Genomic DNA, 17,957 nt, shown 5'->3' on the forward strand with positions numbered 1-17,957 from the left:
ACTCCGCTTAACTGTTTCTCTCATAAGATAATAATTTCAATTGATATAAATGACATTATAACTTACAGTTGCTTTGTAACTTTATTTCTTCTGCATACACAGATACCTGTGGAGTGCAGAATTCTGGCTGTTTCTCAAAGAGGTAGAGAACAATTGAGGGTTTTTTCCAAATTTACCAAATGTATAAACTACTTATCTTCTGAGTATCTTTGGCCCATTCAGTGGCTCTTATTTTTATTGTTACTATTCATTCTCTTCAGGCCAGGTTGTAATTACAAGTGTTACATGAAACTGCAGGGAAAATCAGTTATTGTGTGGTAATAAAAAAAATAATAAATCATAGAATCATAGATAAGCTTGGGTCTGAAGGAGCCTTTAAAGGCCATGTAGTCCTACCCTCTAAAATACAACACTTGGAAAACCACTTTAAGTTTTTGGCTTATTTCCTTATTCAAATGCATTATAAAACCTGAACCCTGCCACACACCCCCCTTGCTGAATATATTCATGATTTTCTAGTGTAAGGCATGGAGAAAACTGTTATTTAGAACAGGGGTCTCCAGAAGGGTAGATTGTGAGTCAGCATGGTTGGCTGTAGATTTGCCACTCACCTGGACTGCCTGGCTCTGCCAGAGGCCACTGTCCCTGCTTGGGTTTCTATGTGGAAATTTTCCCTGGCTGTTGCATTAGGCATTCTGTATGATGGCATTTGAGATACGTTAATCTTGTGTCATTGCATGTGTATATTAGCACAAAGAAAATATATTAATTTATAAATTGTAAAATAAAATTAACAAGTTCATTGTCAAAGAAGAAAACAAAACTTCTGGCTCATCAAATGTTAGAAGTTCAAGGAGCAGACACTTCTACTTTTCACTCCCTACACAAGAACTGTCAGCACTTAGCATGGATCTGGTTATTGATTTCAGCAATAAAGAAGATTAAGTAGTGAGTTTGTTCTGGGTCATTTCAGTCCACTAAGGCAAATTCTGACTGCCCACCAGGCCACAAAGCTGCCTTGATAAATCACATGCCTGAAAGTATAAAAGTATTTATCCTGAAAGAAATGCAGAATTATGCCTGGGCAACTGAACTTCCATAAATTATGACTTGACAAACTGACTTTCAGGATAGGCTAGTACACAGTCCTAGATCTTTAACCTTCTTTTAGGAATGGCAAACTTCATTTCACGTTCACATTTTCCACCTCTGTGAAGACTCTGCTTAAGAAGAACATATATTCATAGAGTATATGAAATTCCATGCACAAGTCATTAGTGTGTAGGAGGCTGAGCAAAATGGAAAATAACACACAGAGCCAGGCCAAAAAAATTATCTGCTTTCAGAGGCAAATTTTAGTAGTACAAAATTAATACAATTTTATAATTCACTCTTCTTTCCTGATCAAATATGAGATGTACCCTAAATATTAAAATTTAAAATCAAATTAATGTATAAATTGTAGCACATTGTTATTTTGATTTAATCTTTATTTCTAAGTGTTTGTGGTGCAAAATTACCAGAGTGAATTTCTAAGTGTTTGTGATGCAAAATTACCAGAGTGAAAAATCAATAGTGATAAACTTTTAACTTTTGCTGCACCTTTTCCTGATGGACACTAAAGCTCTTCAATTAAAAGAATTTTACAGCCACCACAGTGTTTTCTTTTGATCTTTGAAAAGAGACATATTCACTAGAATTGGCTCAATGATTTCTATGTCCTCCATGAACAATGTTTGGAGTTGCATGTGGGTGCAAATCATTTGCAGCTTCCCTTTCTTCCCCTACTGGAACACTACCCTCATCTACTTTAGAGAAAATTAAACATGGTTGTTACAGCCATACAGGGACATTTCTCACAGCAATCAATAAAGATAGTAGAAGTCAAGGGTAAAAAGCTAAAAAATGCAACTTTCTAATGACATACATGCATCCACCTACCTAATTAATGCACAGAAGGCAGGCTCTCAGGGAGTTAATGGGTATGTGTTAATCTTGCTGCTGCTACACGGACTTACAGAAATGGAAGAACAGATCTGTTACTGTTTTGCAGTTTTTGGATGTAGTGAGTTATATTTCATGGGGGATGAAAACCAAATTTTACCTTTCTGTTTTGATTGAATTATCACTAGTTTTGGCTGCCTCATATACTGCAGAAAAATTATTAAACAGAGACATATAAAATACTTTGCTTGAAATGCAAGACAAATAAATACACAATGTGGGAACTTTTATTGTTCTCCAACAAATAAGTGCATGTTAGCACTTAATATGAATATCTACAATACATATGTCACCTCCCCAGGCAGCTTCACCAGCACTTCCTGAAATCCCCTCACTCCCATGATGCATGAAGGAGCTCAGAGCTTGGTGACAGCTTTCTTTTCTTCTGCTCCCTCTCCACTCCTCAAAGACCGTGTTAAACAATTCAGCTTAGAAATTATTTTCCTGCTCTAATTGCTTGACACTTAAGGGCTGACAAGAAAATTTCTTTCTTTTCTACCTATTTGCTCAGGACAACTTCCTTTGACTCACATGTAAGCACATAAGCTGTGCCTTGGAGGGTTCACTGCTCCAGACCTCTGAAAGAGATTCTCTGCCAGAGAACAAAGTGCACTGCCACTTTGCAGAAGAAAGTGTTCCTGCCTTGATCACTGCTTTTCTTCTATTGCTACTCATTTTTTTTCTTGACAGGCACCATATTTTACCATCTGAGCAACGGCCCTCTTGAGTCCATTTGTACTTTTATTCAAGGGAAGAAGTATCCCCCTTTCTCACTTTCTATTCTTGCCATGCCACAACTAGAAACCTTTATATCTGGTTTCTGTAGAATATTAAGACTATCAGATGAGCCATTACCAGTCTGTTGAAATGTTTCTTCTCATCAAAGCATCTAGCAATATGATACTGTCCACTCAGCTGTTGCTATAATTCAGACTTATATTTTGCTTTACTTTCCAACAGCACTGTTTGGTATTGCTTAGTACTGTTATCTTTCTGAAGAACAAATTTTGAAACAAAGATACAAACCATTAAAAACTTCTGGGCAAAATTTCTTGATCCTGGGTGTGAATTAAGGAATATTGACAACATTGACCCAATAGGTCGTTCTTGACCTACAGGACGTGAAACTGAGTGGTGGGTCACTATACTACAGCAGAAGCCCATTCAAGAACCCTCTATCATGCTTCACATTGTTTACAAAACTAGATGTAAATTGAGATGGATTCTGTAATAATTTATTGCCTATCACCTTTCACTATAAAATGTAATGTTAATGAAAAGTAGGGAAAACCATTAGGTTAGTTTATTTTTGGAATCTTTGTGTCTAGTCTCACAGAACTGTGTGACTTTGCAACATGATGATGAACTGGTAGGCTCTCATAATCAGACTGCCTAACATTTTCCTTCAATTATGATACCTGTGATTTTTTTTTTTTTTTCAGAAAAATTCATGTTAAACGGCTTGCAGCAGGTTTTCAAAATTCAGACATTAAATTTTCTTTTATCTCATGAAATTCCATTCAGATTTGGCTATGCTACACATTTTTGAAGGTACATTTCACCTTCTCTTGATTCCCTCCTCAAGGAAAAATGACACTTTACAAGAACTATCCTTACACAAACCCAGTACTAGGACTGACACCTGTGAAAACTGCATCAGGAAGAAATGAGTCTTGGAGCTAGAGGGGGACTGGAAATGTAAGGAAGAGCACCTACTCTAATATCTGGAACTGTGGCTGAGCAGCTTCCTTTCTGGGGCTTAGGAGAGGACACATAAACACCCCAGTTACAGGAATGTGAGGCCAGAAGCACACAGCCAAGGCTCTCTGGTCCTACATCTTGTCCCTCACACTTCCAGGGCATGGGAGTGGATCTCTGTTTTTCCCAGAGTGGAAGAAAGAGATAAGGAGAGAAACCTGGGGCCATGCAGCAAGAGCAGCCACCACACATGCCCAGGCAGTGAACCCCAAGCCATTAGGAGGGAAGGACTATGGCAAAGGCAGGCCTAAGTAATGCACTGCTGTGCAGGACACTTGGTGGCATCCCTGTATGGCCAAAGCAAGCACTGCCACTGACCCAGGTGTGACGTCCCTTCTGGCTCCACCAGTTTCTCCATTTTGACAATTCATTGCACCGTATTTGCCCATCAACTGGCAATAAATAGAAAAGCTTTGGAAGGAAAGAAGTTGCAGAGAACACAGGACAGCTTACAGAGTCTGTGGCAGGAAAGTTTCTGAGAGGGCAACCCAGGATGTACAACCCCACCATCATGCCAGTGGAATTTAATGTTTTACCTGGGATGCAAATATTTTCTTAAAAAAAAATAAAAAAGGCAAAACATTAGCTTATTAATGTAAACAAAGATGAAAGACTGTTTCCTTATATTTTTTTACATAGCAGGAATTTGTGAGCAGTGGAGATTGACCAGAAATATTTATTTTGTTTTCATTATTTTATCTTCATTGGTCTATGACCACAGTCAGCAAACTTTGTTTAGGGAAGTCTAAGTGAACAGGGTCTGTTTCCTATAAACTCGTCTCACATATCCTGGTCTGGCTTGCATACAGCTCTTTCAGTAACTCCATACCAATCTCTGACACAGAATGTTGTTTACAAATAATTTGAGATAAAACATAAGCCTCTAGGTCTTCACTCGGCTATTTATTTTAAAAGATCTTCTCATTTTAAAATGCAATCCTTCATTTTCTTATTTCCTGGACATAGACCACCTTTTGGATTTCACTGAAGGGGAGGCTTACCTTGTCTGCAGTTTCTATATAAGCAGCATTCGCAGTGCAGGATTTTAGACCATGCTAAACCCTGCTGTCATAGAGTAGAAATATAAGGATGTTTTGTTGTGGGGTATTAATCCAGTGAATACCAGATGCAATTTTTAAAAATTTCTTTAGTATGTAAAATCAAATGCTAAGACCGATTGAACTTATAATTATTTAAAAATATTTACAACTTTACTCTAAAAATTAGAAATAGTATAATACTCATAAGACAAGTATGTCTTCAGAATAAAATAATATAACAATTAAAATGTTTTATATAACTTATAATGTTCAGGTTTGCATATGTATGTATGCATGTGATGTACTTATAAATGTGAATATAAACAGTTAAATGTAGGTGCTTCTGATTTTTGTACAGATAAACGCCAACACATTCCAATATTGTCCATTCACAGGATACTTGTCTTTTTCTTTGATGAGATCTTACTGTTGGTTTCCAGCAATGAATCAGAGGACAGAAATAGAGGCAAATAGTACTAAGTCTAACACACAAACATTCCTTCCAGCATACCCTACACACAGGATTTTAAAATTGCTGCCCAGCTATAGATCAAACAGCACACAACTGCTAACATTTCCCTGACAAATTTGAGGAACTGACTCCTCAAACTCTGTTAGAAACAGATCCTCAAAGCATCTGTTAGGAGAGACTCCAAGAACATAAAGTGATTGGGAACCAAATATTAGAATTGCATAACAATACTCAAAAGAAATATTACTGAACTTGTGACTCTGAAAGGTGTCCAAGTAACCCTCTTTGCACTAAGGAAGGAAAGGTGTGACAGATGTAGAGAGGGCAAATCTGGGGAACTGTGAAAGGGACATGCTTCCAAGCTAATGGCAAATGCCTTGGGGCCAGAGATGAGTTTTACTTGAGAAAGAGCCACAGAGCCAGAAGGGATCCTGAGCAGGGACTGGAGTAGGGATAGGAAGTACAGCCTTTCTAGGATAAGAGACTTTTACCAATCTTCCTCTCTGATCATTAAAAGGAAGACAAAGCAGAGGGATTTCTGGTCCTCAAATTCCCATCTCCCTACAAGGCCTCATGAATGGAATCTCCACGGAGTGAGAAAGTGGGGAAAAAAGGGAATTTCTCTGCACTTAGCCTTGGGGTGCTGTGGGCAATGATAGGATGCAACAAAACCTGGTTTAAAATCAAATAAAAAAAAGACCACTGGGTTGTGAACTACATACTTGCAAATCGGATTTCCATATGCAGTTAACTGGCTAATCAGCAAAAACCAGAAACTAAACTGAAAATCAGAAGTGAAATGTGTGCACCAATTAATGTTTTAAAATATAAAGGGGAAGATTATAAATAGTTTTTGTGAAGGCAGGTATTAAAAACTGTGTTTTCTAGACTATTCAGAATAAGAAAATAAGTAAAATTATGAAATTTGCTAATTTCACCAAATTGAAATGGAGAACTAGGAGATAAAACTGCGTATGAAACTCTCTGTACTAAATAAAATAGCATGCAGTGATTAAAAAAAAGTATTTCTAATTTTAAATGCATATAAAAAGTCTCTATTATATTGTCTACCAATTCAGAAAACAAACCCAAAACTAAGTCACTGAGGCTGTTAATCTGCAACTGAATTTCAAGCTCAAAATTAGAAGATATGTAGCACAATAAGCAAAAGAAAGGCTGAACATACATAAAATATAATAAATATATCATAAAATATGTTTTTTAAATTCTTATTATGCAATGAACTACCTATAATGATGGTAATTCCATCTCAGAAACAGAAATAGAGTAGGAAAACATACAGGAAAAAAAACAAGAGAAAGGATTAAATGTATGGTATAGCTTCTGTCTGAAGAGCCATGAAATACATGAATATTTCCTGTCTGGGAAAGAGAGAATTTAGAGCCATATAAAAATCAACAGTATCATGAATAAGGAGAACATTTATTCATTCTGCCTCATACAGTGGGAATTTGCAGAAGTGTAAAGTAGAAGTAGAAAGTAGAAATATAAAAACAGACCAAAGAATATTTTTTTTGCTTGTCCATATAAGCAAATAGAAGCTATAATATATAATAAATATAAATCATACTGCAAAAGAGTTGTTATTTTCAATATAAGAAATCCACACAAGAAATTAATCAAGCCATGTACCTGAAATAATTTTTCTGACTTGATAAGAATTTCTTCTTTCCTTCAGGGATCAGTCTCATTATCTCTTTACAAATTATTTTCTTCTTCACAGATTCTGACATATGTCATATATCCTTATTACAGTTTACTGTCACTGAAAATGCCTAACACACTTAAGTTTGTAAACATCCTTCCTTTGGAAGATATTTAACATGTTACAAAAACCAATAGTGTCCAGCAGCGTTATAAGATCTCAATACCTTAGACACCACAAAATGTACAGTCAAGTTGGTAAGTTATTCATTCAGAGATTTCAAAAGTCTTGTTTTATGAAAATATTATTGGCTCCTTAGATATGAGCCCAAACTTTGTCAATATGCCTTAATTTATAGCCTGAAAACAGAAAATATCATGGAGTTATTTTCTCTTCCTCAAAAAGCAGCTGCATTACCAGTGCTCATCATCATACAATGAAGAGCTTTTACTTGTAGCCAACATGTGATTACAGTGGTTTTACCTTGGTTGTATTTGTATTTGGTTCATTTCCAGTGCTGAGCCTCAGATTAGCTGAGTCGCTTCCTCAAGGATGAGAAAGGGGAAATGGGATCCAAACTGATCCACAGTTATCCAGGCTATATAGTTTATATAGATCTATATAGTTTACACCCAATTTAATTATCAAATCAAAACCATTTAAACACAATGTTTAAATATATCCAACTTTATGTTTCTGTATTATTTTGAATAGTCAATAAAACCATGAAATATTATTTTCTCAAGTATTTATAGCACAATGGTACCACTTTACTGTAATTTTGTTAATGGTAGTTTAATAATAATCAGCATTAAAGTAATATTAGCAGTTATGAACATCCATCCCCTTTACCATGGCACGATTCCAAAGTGACAACAGCCATCAAATTTATAAGTGCCCACTAAAAAGTAAAAGGGTTTTAAGCCAAAAAATAGTTTCTAGCATAGACTTTTTAAGAAGAAAATTAGACCTGTCTATCAATTCAGATCTGTGAGTCTGCTGGTCTCTAGTATTTAGTAGTGTGAAGGTTATTACAGATAGTGTCTTGATTCCATGATATAAATTTCTTTTTTCTTTGTAATAAAAGTAATCTAAAGTGTAAAGGTTTAAAGTTTTGTTTTTCCATAGGAGGTTTATGTGGAAAATTCATTGCTCTGCCAATCCTCCCCCACATAATTTTGGCTCTCTATTCCAAGAAAATAAAAAAGATAACATAATTTATAGATTTCTTACACCTCCTTTCACTCCCTGGTTGAACTGGAAGCATCTTGAAAAGACATTAAATGAGAAAAGGTCATCCCATGGGACATGGCAACCCAGAAAACTGTGGCTATTATTTTTGGTCCAGAATTAGGGAAATGTTTTTCCACAAATATGTCCCCCCTTCCCCCAAATAGAAGATGTTTCATTTTCTAGCCAACTCTAGTGAAAAACATCTTTTAGCTACAGGAGGTCTTTTTGAAAACAGTATAAATTAACCAGATTGTATTCCTGTTGCCTTTTAGATTTAAGGTTCTAATATGGTGTTTCTATTTAAAAAAAAAGTTGCTGGTGTCCATTATAGTCATGAGCTATGAAACCTCTGTAGTATGAGGCACTATAGAGAAAGGCTTTTGGCAACCAGCCTCCTTACTGAATAGCAGGGGGCCTGTTTTCATTTCTGGTGTAGACATGACTAGAGAATATTTTTGACATTATTTTGCCCATACTTTGTACCTAAAGAGCTGAAAATTATTTTCTCCCATTGAGAAAGACAAATATTTAATCATTGAGAGTCTACAGAGAATGACTACTGAGCTGACTCTGCTCTTTGGTGGAAATGAGCCATTAGCAGAATCATTCAGAATCCCTTTCTTTTGCACCTGTAAAAAAGTACTGAGAGCAAACTGAGCAAGTATTTCTGGACTGTAGCTGAAGGTGTGAAAAGCAAAAATTATTCAAAATGGCAGCTGTACCAATATTTCTTTGAAAGTAGAGAGAGAAATAACACATAATGTACACTGAGGGCTTTGTCAATGCACTTGACAGCCTAATTAAATCTACTTCCTCCAAGGAAGGGAAAGTAAGAATTTAATTCTCCCTGGTTTCCAAATCTAACCCTGAAATTGATTATTTTTCATTTTATTATTCTTATTTTGGAATTCAGGAAACCTGTCTTTCAAATAACTTTTACAGAGTATGTGTATCTCATCTTTACATCTCCTTTCTCTCTGCCTCTCATAGGCATAATGTGAATATATCTACTATAGTCAATAGAAAGTCTTCACAATATTTTCCAGAGTGCCTGAATTCCAAACTCATCAGCTGGTCTCCTGATTTTGTAATGATATTCTTCTACTCAGTGTTTGTAGCGTGCCTGGAGAGATATGCTCAGTCCTGGAAATTGCTGTTTCTGAGTACAAAACTACAGGAAAAATAAAACAGATGAGTTGTGAGTGATTTTAAAACTAATTCAGATCTATTTCCTTTACTGGCACCAATTGTCTCACAACATGCAAAAGCTTTTAAAAAATCTTATATTCAGTATGGTATATCCAATTAAGCTGATGGTGACTCAATGTTTGGGAGTTGTCAGTGACATCTGCACATAGGTATTTGATGGAAGAAGAGTGTAAAATTGTTTCTGTATATGGAATCCTCAAAGCCTAGGTTTTGCTGTGAAGGATACAACTCATAGAAACCGTCCTTTCAGAAAAAGTGTTTCATTTTAGTAGTTATTATTGGAAGCTATCAACTTTCTCTGATAAAACAGCATTAACTGAAAATAAACAATTCAAGCAAAATGAAAAGGGATATCTTAATTTGACTGCAGACAAAAAAAAAGTGTGTAATGAATTTAACAGTACAACTTTTATTGTGTTGAGCCTCTCAGGACTGCTAAGAATTGGATTGTTAAATCTTCCAAACTGAAAAAATGAATCCAAAGTAAGTTCTCCTTGCCCTTTACATGTCTATGTCATTTATTAGAAAATTCATGCAGAGGTTCAAAAAGGTTTAAATTTTGTAATAGTCTTAGCAAAGATGCTAGTAATACAATATTAAGGTTATGAAAGCTCCTTAATAAGGTGCAGTAAAATAGCTTTGATAATGTAACCCCAATAGCTTTGGCCTGGAGTATTTGCCACTGGTTCCTCTTGCCCCTTCCATCTTCTCTTAGCTCCTTTAGCAGAACAGCACGTTGCAGCAGTCCTCCACTCTACTCCAGATTTTCCTCACTTCTCAGTCTAATGATGTTTATTTAAAACTCACCACCAACTCCCTCTTATACCAGTATTTTTTATCATAAGGTGAACTTTCCACAAGTGCCATGATGTCCAACTTGGAACATTTATTTGTTCGAGCATTAAAGAGTATTAGTAGTGGTTTAATCCTATTGTGAAACTCTCACCAGTAAGTCCTATCTACCCAGAAACTCTACAACTGATAAAGAGGGAGCAAGAGGGTGGGAAAACCAACAGAAATTCAAAGGTAAGAAATTTGATTATAAAATTTTCTAAAATTTAAGGGTATTCCATCTAAAGCTGATAGATTTTGACACAGGGAACATTGGAATAACCATCAGGAAGTATTACAAATCACTGTAAGAAAAAGAAGTGCCTAGATGAAAATGAAGACTAGAAGTAAAGAGTACACAGTATGAGTGAAATTGGTTTTAATGATACACACAGCCTAAGCAAACTTAGTATTTGGGATGTGACTGATGTAAAATACACCAGAGATAAAACTCGGGACATTACTAATCACAACATAAGCTATTTTTCTCATTAAAGGAAGCAAGCAAGTATGATAATAGTGGATTTGTAGTTATCTACCAACAAGCTCTTCTTAAATAAGTAATACCTGAAAGCATAAAAAAAATCAGTTGTGAAATATACCACAAAAAATACTGAAGTTCAATATCAGTAGTTATTACAATAAAATAATGTTCACATATGATATACATAGGATTTACATGTAAATTTTTAGATAATTTTGATTTGAGGTATAATTTATGCATATATACACATATGCATATGTCGACAAGTATATATACATATGCATACACACATATATATTTAAAAATATACTTATGTACCCAGCCAGTCTTAAAGTCCTTACTAAGAATTCACAGTTATCATCTTTGGATGACATATTTAAAGCCCAAGTGGACAAGGAGCTGCGCAACTGGCTCTAGTTGAGCCCACTTTGAATGACATGTTGGATCAGAAACCTCCAGAGGCTCTCTCCTAATAGGAAGGAAATCAAGATCTGATACTTCTGGATATGCTATTTCAATTTCTCTGGCCCTTATATTACTCTGTTTTTGTTTTTTTGCTCTTTCTTTTGTAAAAAAGACAGAACACCAACAACCCTCCCATACTTTATTTTGTTTCTCCAGACAAACAAATAATAGAAAATGGAACCAGATGAATAAAAGAAAAAAGGAGAATGCTCTAAAATATAGCTTATTTTTGAGAAAAGAGGAAAACATTTGTAAATTGTCTTCCTCCTTCTGCTACTGCTGTCCTCAGGGAAGCTTTATAACAAAGAAGATACATTCCAGCAATAAAATTCATGTTAAGAACAACAGAAAACTATTATATAAAATGTGACTTAATACTTCTGACAATCAAGAAAAATAAAAGTTAAGTAACCTTTGAGATGAAAAAGACAAAAGAGGAATGTTTAAATTTTTCCATCATATAAAGAACAATTTTAAAATTTATTTTAAGCCAAACATTTTAAAAGAATAACTATAAGTCTTGCCTATTTAAAAACTGCACATCCAAGCTATTGTCTTTAATTTTCTTTTAGGAGGGATTGCTTTGTGTTACAGAAGTTTTTGTGAATTATGCCTAAATATACAAACCCTTTTTTCCCAGTATTCTGAGTATGGAATTTGACATGAAGGTCAACAGGTACAAGTTCAAAAGAAAATTAGCTTTTAGGCACATAAATTTATGTGAAGGCAAGCTATTTGAATAATTCCTATTAAATGGATGTAACTATTTGTTTTAATTTTTCTCAAGGTTCCAGACATAAATTCATTACTTCCTTCAAAGGAGTCATTTGATCCAACTACTTGGGCTATTTTCTTGCTTCAAATAAAGAGCTTTAACATTTCTGAAGGAACAAAACAAGGTCAAAAAACTCTGGATGTTCATTTTCCATGTTCATTATTGCTATATATCTATATAATAATTTTCAGAGGTTTTTTAGACTGTAACTTTTCTGTGAATCCTTTTTCTTGAACCCTTGAGAACAAAAAAAGGTAAGTATAACTGAGAAATTAGACTAAGGAGAACCAGAAGTTGAATAGTGATTTGACTCCAGGACTTTCATTTAAACCTTCTAAATCAAAAATGTAGGCATTTATCAGTGTTATATTTTCCTATGGTCTACAAGAAACTTAAGAGTTTAATGAGAAAATACTTTTTGTTTCTCTTCTGTTGTCCACCTTATAGTTCAACTGCCTCAGGTGCCAAGTATTTTCATCTGCAAGTGAGGTCAGATGAGGTCATTATATGCTTTAAACCCTAGAGGTGGTGCTGCAGAAGATACCCGCTTAGTAGGGAAAGTTTCCTTCTGTTTAACTGGAGTACTCACAAATACTAAATACGTGCACTTATACTTGCAGCAGCAAGCATGGGAACACAGTGCAGTAGAAGCCACTAAAGCCAAATCCTTTGAGACATCAGTGTTCCAGCACAAATTTCACAAGGATGACAGACTCAGTCAGTCAAATTCCTCTCAACTTCTCAGTCCCACCACTTACGTATCACAGCTCTCCCAGACCACAACATCTCACTGGAGAAGACTTGTCCATAACCAAATAAGTGATTGTGGTGTTAAAATTCACCCCAGAATATACTCAGGAACAATTTACTGCCTATTGGTTGTTCTCTGTCCAGTTTAGATGCATTCCCTTCACAACTCAGAGCCAATTCTGACCACCCTGGACAATTTTCTTCCTCCATATGTCAGTAAAGTGTACAATTCTCAGTCTATTGCAGAGGAGATACTGGAGATATTTAACTCCATTCTGGAATAGCCTTCATGTTCTTTCACACCACAAAGTCATCTCCTTTCACAACCATTTTGAAAAATAGTAAAAGCAAAGTTAAAAGATTCTTGAAATACATGAACAGACGACTTCACTTTAGTTACCAATCTGGCCAAGAACTACATGGAGTCTTAATGACAGAAAGAAAGAAGGAAAGAAGGAAAGAAGGAAAGAAGGAAAGAAGGAAAGAAGGAAAGAAGGAAAGAAGGAAGGAAGGAAGGAAAGAAGGAAGGAAAGAAGGAGAGAACAAGAGAAAGAGAGAAAAGAAAGACAGAAAAGAGAGGGAAAGAAAGAAAGAAAGAAAAGAAAGAAAGAAAGAAAGAAAGAAAGAAAGAAAGAAAGAAAGAAAGAAAGAAAGAGAAAGAAAAAGAAAGAAAGAAAGAAATTTTCAGATTACTTTTTAGCAACATTTTTCAGGAAGACAAAGACTACTATATAGATTGACATAAAAATGCTTCTCATATCCATAACAAATGAATAATTAAATCACAATTTTACATAAAATATAAATGCATTCACATATCAGTGAAAGATACTATCCTGATTTTCTCCCTAAATTCCTTAACAGCAGATTGTTGTTATTTTTATTAGTTACATGTTTACTAGGTTAAGAAGAAAAAAAGAGTAAATCCATACATCCTCCCAAAAATTATAGTCAGGTGACATTTACTATATCTTACTTTACCTCTTCTAAATGCTAGCACAACACACAATCTCCATATCTAATAATGCATTACTAAAAATAACCTAATTTAGCTAAAGCCAACAAATAAACCTTGGATTTTCAGATTTAGAGTATACACCTTTAAGACTGTAATGTCACTTCTATTAAAAATTTCATCTAGGACTGAGAAAAGGCTAGAGACCTAGCCCAGTAAGGTATAACCGATATATCTACCTAAAACACTCCTCGTCATCATTACCTCTGGAGTGGAGAGAAGGGGAGGTGGGAGAGAAAAAAAAAAAAAAACATAGCCCTAAATGCCCTCCCTGTTGTTAAATGAGGTGAAAAAACCGAATCACTCACACTGAACTTTCCAATTTAATGTACATTAAAAAGTATGCAAGCAATACCATACAACTCTATTTATATAAGAACGCAAATAAAGTTCAACATTTCAAGCATATTTTTAAAAGATGAGGAAAAATGCACAGTAATTTTTTTATAGGTCTGGCATATTCTGAAAAACAGAGTTGTCACAGTTTACAACTAAATGTATATTTTTAAAGATTATAAATATTTTACCTCTATTTCTAGTGCTGAGATCCTGAACGCAGAACACTCCAGTGCTGGATACTGCTTTTTTCTTTCCTGAGGTTTTTCTTACCTTCTATTTTTTTTTTTATTTTCTTTTTCCTTTGGTGTTTTTTTTTTTTTTTTTTTTTTAATTTAGTAGTTGAAAGTACGGAGAGATTCCAAGACAGCCTTACCTAGATGAAGAGAATCAGGAATTCAGACATGACCTCCCTAAAATCTTTGGCCATTAGAAGAAGAAAAAAAGTCCAAGCAACAAAACGAAGAAGCAAACAAACAAACAAAAGAGCACAGTCCCAGCTAGCTCTGCTAGCATAAAAGTTCGGATTTCGCTACTGAGATCATTGCTCTATTCTAAGCAGTTTTGCTCAATGTGTGATTCTAACAAAAACACCCTCTGCAGCTGGAGGGAGCCTTAGCTAAGCACGAGCCTGTCAAGCTTTTCCCAGTGACTTCTGTCTACTAAATTCAGACTGATGTTTTGTGAAAGGGGGCCTCAACAACCAGGCCCAGATTGCCTGAAAAGTATTTCCTGCCTTTGAGAGAGAGAGGGAGAGAGACAGCGAGGCTGCCTGCCTGCGCCAGCGAGAGAGCGCAGAAATGGAGGGAAAAGAAAACGTCAAGACCGAGTGTTTCAAGGCAGTCAGCTTTATACACTGCAGGGCTATTCCTGCCAAAGAAAAAAAATCTCTGCTCCAGCTACATAATGTAAAAATGTACTTAAACCTCTCCCTCCTGGACTTTTTCCTTTAAAAAAAAATACTTTATGCTTCTCTAATGCTCATGCAGAGGTAACAGCTATCCAGAACAACACAAGGACATTTCTGAAACCTGGCCTTTGACATCAGGTAGTGAGAAACACGGTCTAAACTTAACATATCACTGTGACAAAAGGTCTAGTACTATTCTGTCAAATATACACAGTCAGGCAGATTCCATTTAAAGACAAATGCTAAAATTGCGTTCCTACTCAAGAGAATAAGCTGTATCTCAAAAAATGAATGTTACAGTTTAAAGAGTCATGTTGCAGGCAGTGGAATATGTTGCTTTACCTCTTTTGAGAATCCTCCAGAGTCACACAAATCCAGCTCTGCAAAAGCAAAAGGACAGACTCCATCTTGATCATATTAGTATTTTGCTGACATAAAACACTTGTAACTACTTCGTTCCAGCTTGACAGGGTGCCTGAATCATGTCTTCAGAGTAACCCACAGCATCTACATCCTTTGCTCTATACAAATTTAGTGAATATCGTCTGTTTATCTTTTTTGCTTTCTTCTGCCTTCTCTGAACGACTTCCTCTTAGCTGTTCCAGCCTGAGAACTTGGATTACCATTTGGTTTTGATTAAAACCAGACGGACAGCTCCATGGAAATTTGAGGGTAAGCTAATGGAAATTACTAGTATGGCTTTAATTAGTGTATTTATTAGTAATAAATATTAGCTATTCACATAACAAATTCTACTAATAAACACATGCAAACCCCCATCTTTGGCCGCTGCTTTCATATTTAGGTGAAATAACTTAGTATTTATTTTATTTAAGTCAGTGTGACTCATAGTAGTCATCAACATGCAGAATTTAAAATTTTTTTTACACTTAAGACAGAAAGTAGTGCTGTTGCTAAGTTTATTCATCTAACCAGGTGGGTCAGTCATACATCACTTGCTGTCTGACAACCCCTTTGGCTGGTGTAAACCCTCTTTATTAATTATTGGTCTGAGTAAATGATTTTATGGTTATTGATCAGGTTATTCATTGGAAACTTTGGCCTTTGTCTGGCTTGGAGAGGGAGCTACAGAGGTAACACATTACAGATGCTTTCATACAGAAAACAACGTCTGGACATTTACTGACCAGAAAGTCTGCATTCAGCAGGCCTGCTGCAACTAGGACAGGATATTTACTCTGAGAGGAGATAGAAGATCTTCTTAATTACTAACTGCTGATACATGAGTTTCTACCAGCCTCCAACGACTGCTTTTAACTGTTTATATAATGCCTTCATTAGCTCAATTTAATCTTTTCAAGGACATTTCTTAAGTCAAAGCAAAGCCAGCCCTGTAGGGCTGTCTCCAGCTCCCACTAATGTGGCCATATCTGGAGCTAATTTGTCAAGCTTTAGTTCCTGAGCATGTGGAACTTTGTGCTAAAATCTGCTAAATTTGCTGAATGTGGTCTTCGTTGTCACAAATGTAATTTTATATATGCAGTTTTCAGCCTTAAAATTACAGTATTAGCTTTAAAAGTTAGTTACAAAGTTATGCAGGCCCAAATGGAAGTGGGTTTGAAATTTTTCCCAGTAGCTTTCATGTCCATGGATAGTGGAGGTAGACAGCCTTAAGTGGAATGACTTCCCAGCCTAACCTCTGCATCTTCAAAGGCGGAGGTCTTTGAAGCCCATAAAAGGAAACAGCACATGTGCTGGTAAACTCAGAACAGCCAGAAGCACAGCCCCAGAGGTAAATAACTTTTCAGGATTATTTTTAACTACATTTGGCTACTCTCAGTTCTGAATCCATAACTTTAACTCCACTGTGAAGTGTGATTTATACTATTTCCCCTGCAAGATTTCAGTTTGGAATTTACTGAATAAGTTACAAGCTGTGAAGGGGCACATTTTATTTGCAATTATGCAATTGCACAAATTGCACAATTTAAAAATTTATGCTTATGGGAATAAAAATAAAACAAAAAGCCTTTAGTTTCCTTGCAGTTAAAATTTACTAAAACTGTTTGGCTTTATAATGCAAAAAAAAAGTGATGAAAATTTGTAACACACTGTTCCAAAAAAGTAAACAAACATTTCAAGACAGAATTTTAATTATTTTTTTAAGAATTATTTTTCTTTAGCTAAACTTCACTTAATATTCCATCATAAGCCTTTTAATTAAATAAGGTGTTCTCTCTTTTATTGCAGAAGCCAGTCACAAGGAATAAGAGAGATTGAAAAATTTATAAGTGGGGACATATTTAAAAGGTATGAGATTATTAGAACATGATCTGTTATGTGAAACAGTTTCAAAAAGAAAACTTATTTCAAATATTCTAGTGCTTGATGAATAGCTGAAAAAAAGACCCTCACAGACATTGTCTGTGCATTTCCTGTCTGAGAAAACTGAGGGCAGACTGTCCCCTGAATATCTTTCCTTGCTATCACATCTGCAGAAAGGAGGGGAATAACCAGAGTTTGAATACTTATACAAAAGCTGCTTTAATAAAACTTTACAATGGTAAAATAGAAAGAACATGTGAAATCAGAACATTTAAGTCTGAAATCTTGGTAATTCTATTTGATCTTGAACAATAAACGGAAGGGAAAAAATTAGTAGAGGAATGGAGTACTAATGAGAAACAAAGAAATTCATTAATAAGACCAGTTAATACCACTTCCACTGTGGTCAGAATGACAATGCTAAAATGATAGAATTTATCTCCTTGCTATTTCTAAGCTTAAGTTAAACACAAAGGTGGTCCTTTCCTTAACACATCTGTAACTCAGAAAACCATATGTCTCAAAGCTACGCTATATAAATCAGATATTCAAAAATCTCCAACTTTCATTTAGGTAATGTTAATTGAAGAATTATAATGTTCTATTATTATTATTATATTTTATTTCTATGTAAGATCAATGTAGAAAAAAGCAGACATATATAATATTATTTATGCAAAACATAAAACATTTTTGTCATACTAGTGTAAGCTGAATACACTC

General features: G+C 35.2%; 1 protein-coding gene across 4 annotated transcripts in view; it reads right to left on the reverse strand.

Annotated features, from left to right (window-relative positions):
* Positions 1–17,957, reverse strand: part of DLC1 (DLC1 Rho GTPase activating protein) — a 246,183-nt gene that overhangs the window by 199,162 nt on the left and 29,064 nt on the right. The window contains exons 1-2 of one of the 4 annotated variants that reach the window (XM_021533541.4): positions 15,291–15,581; positions 14,230–14,414 (exon numbers count right to left, since the gene is read on the reverse strand). The exons of 1 other annotated variant lie outside the window; for it this stretch is intronic. The gene's annotated coding sequence lies outside the window, so the exon portion shown is untranslated. Of the gene's footprint in view, positions 1–14,229; positions 14,768–15,290; positions 15,582–17,957 lie in introns of those variants that run through there. 2 more of the 4 variants (XM_085577904.1, XM_021533628.4) reach the window with 2 other exon arrangements.

The sequence above is a fragment of the Lonchura striata genome, chromosome 4, assembly GCF_050655825.1.
Source record: "Lonchura striata isolate lonStrDom1 chromosome 4, ASM5065582v1, whole genome shotgun sequence".
NCBI lineage: Eukaryota > Metazoa > Chordata > Aves > Passeriformes > Estrildidae > Lonchura > Lonchura striata.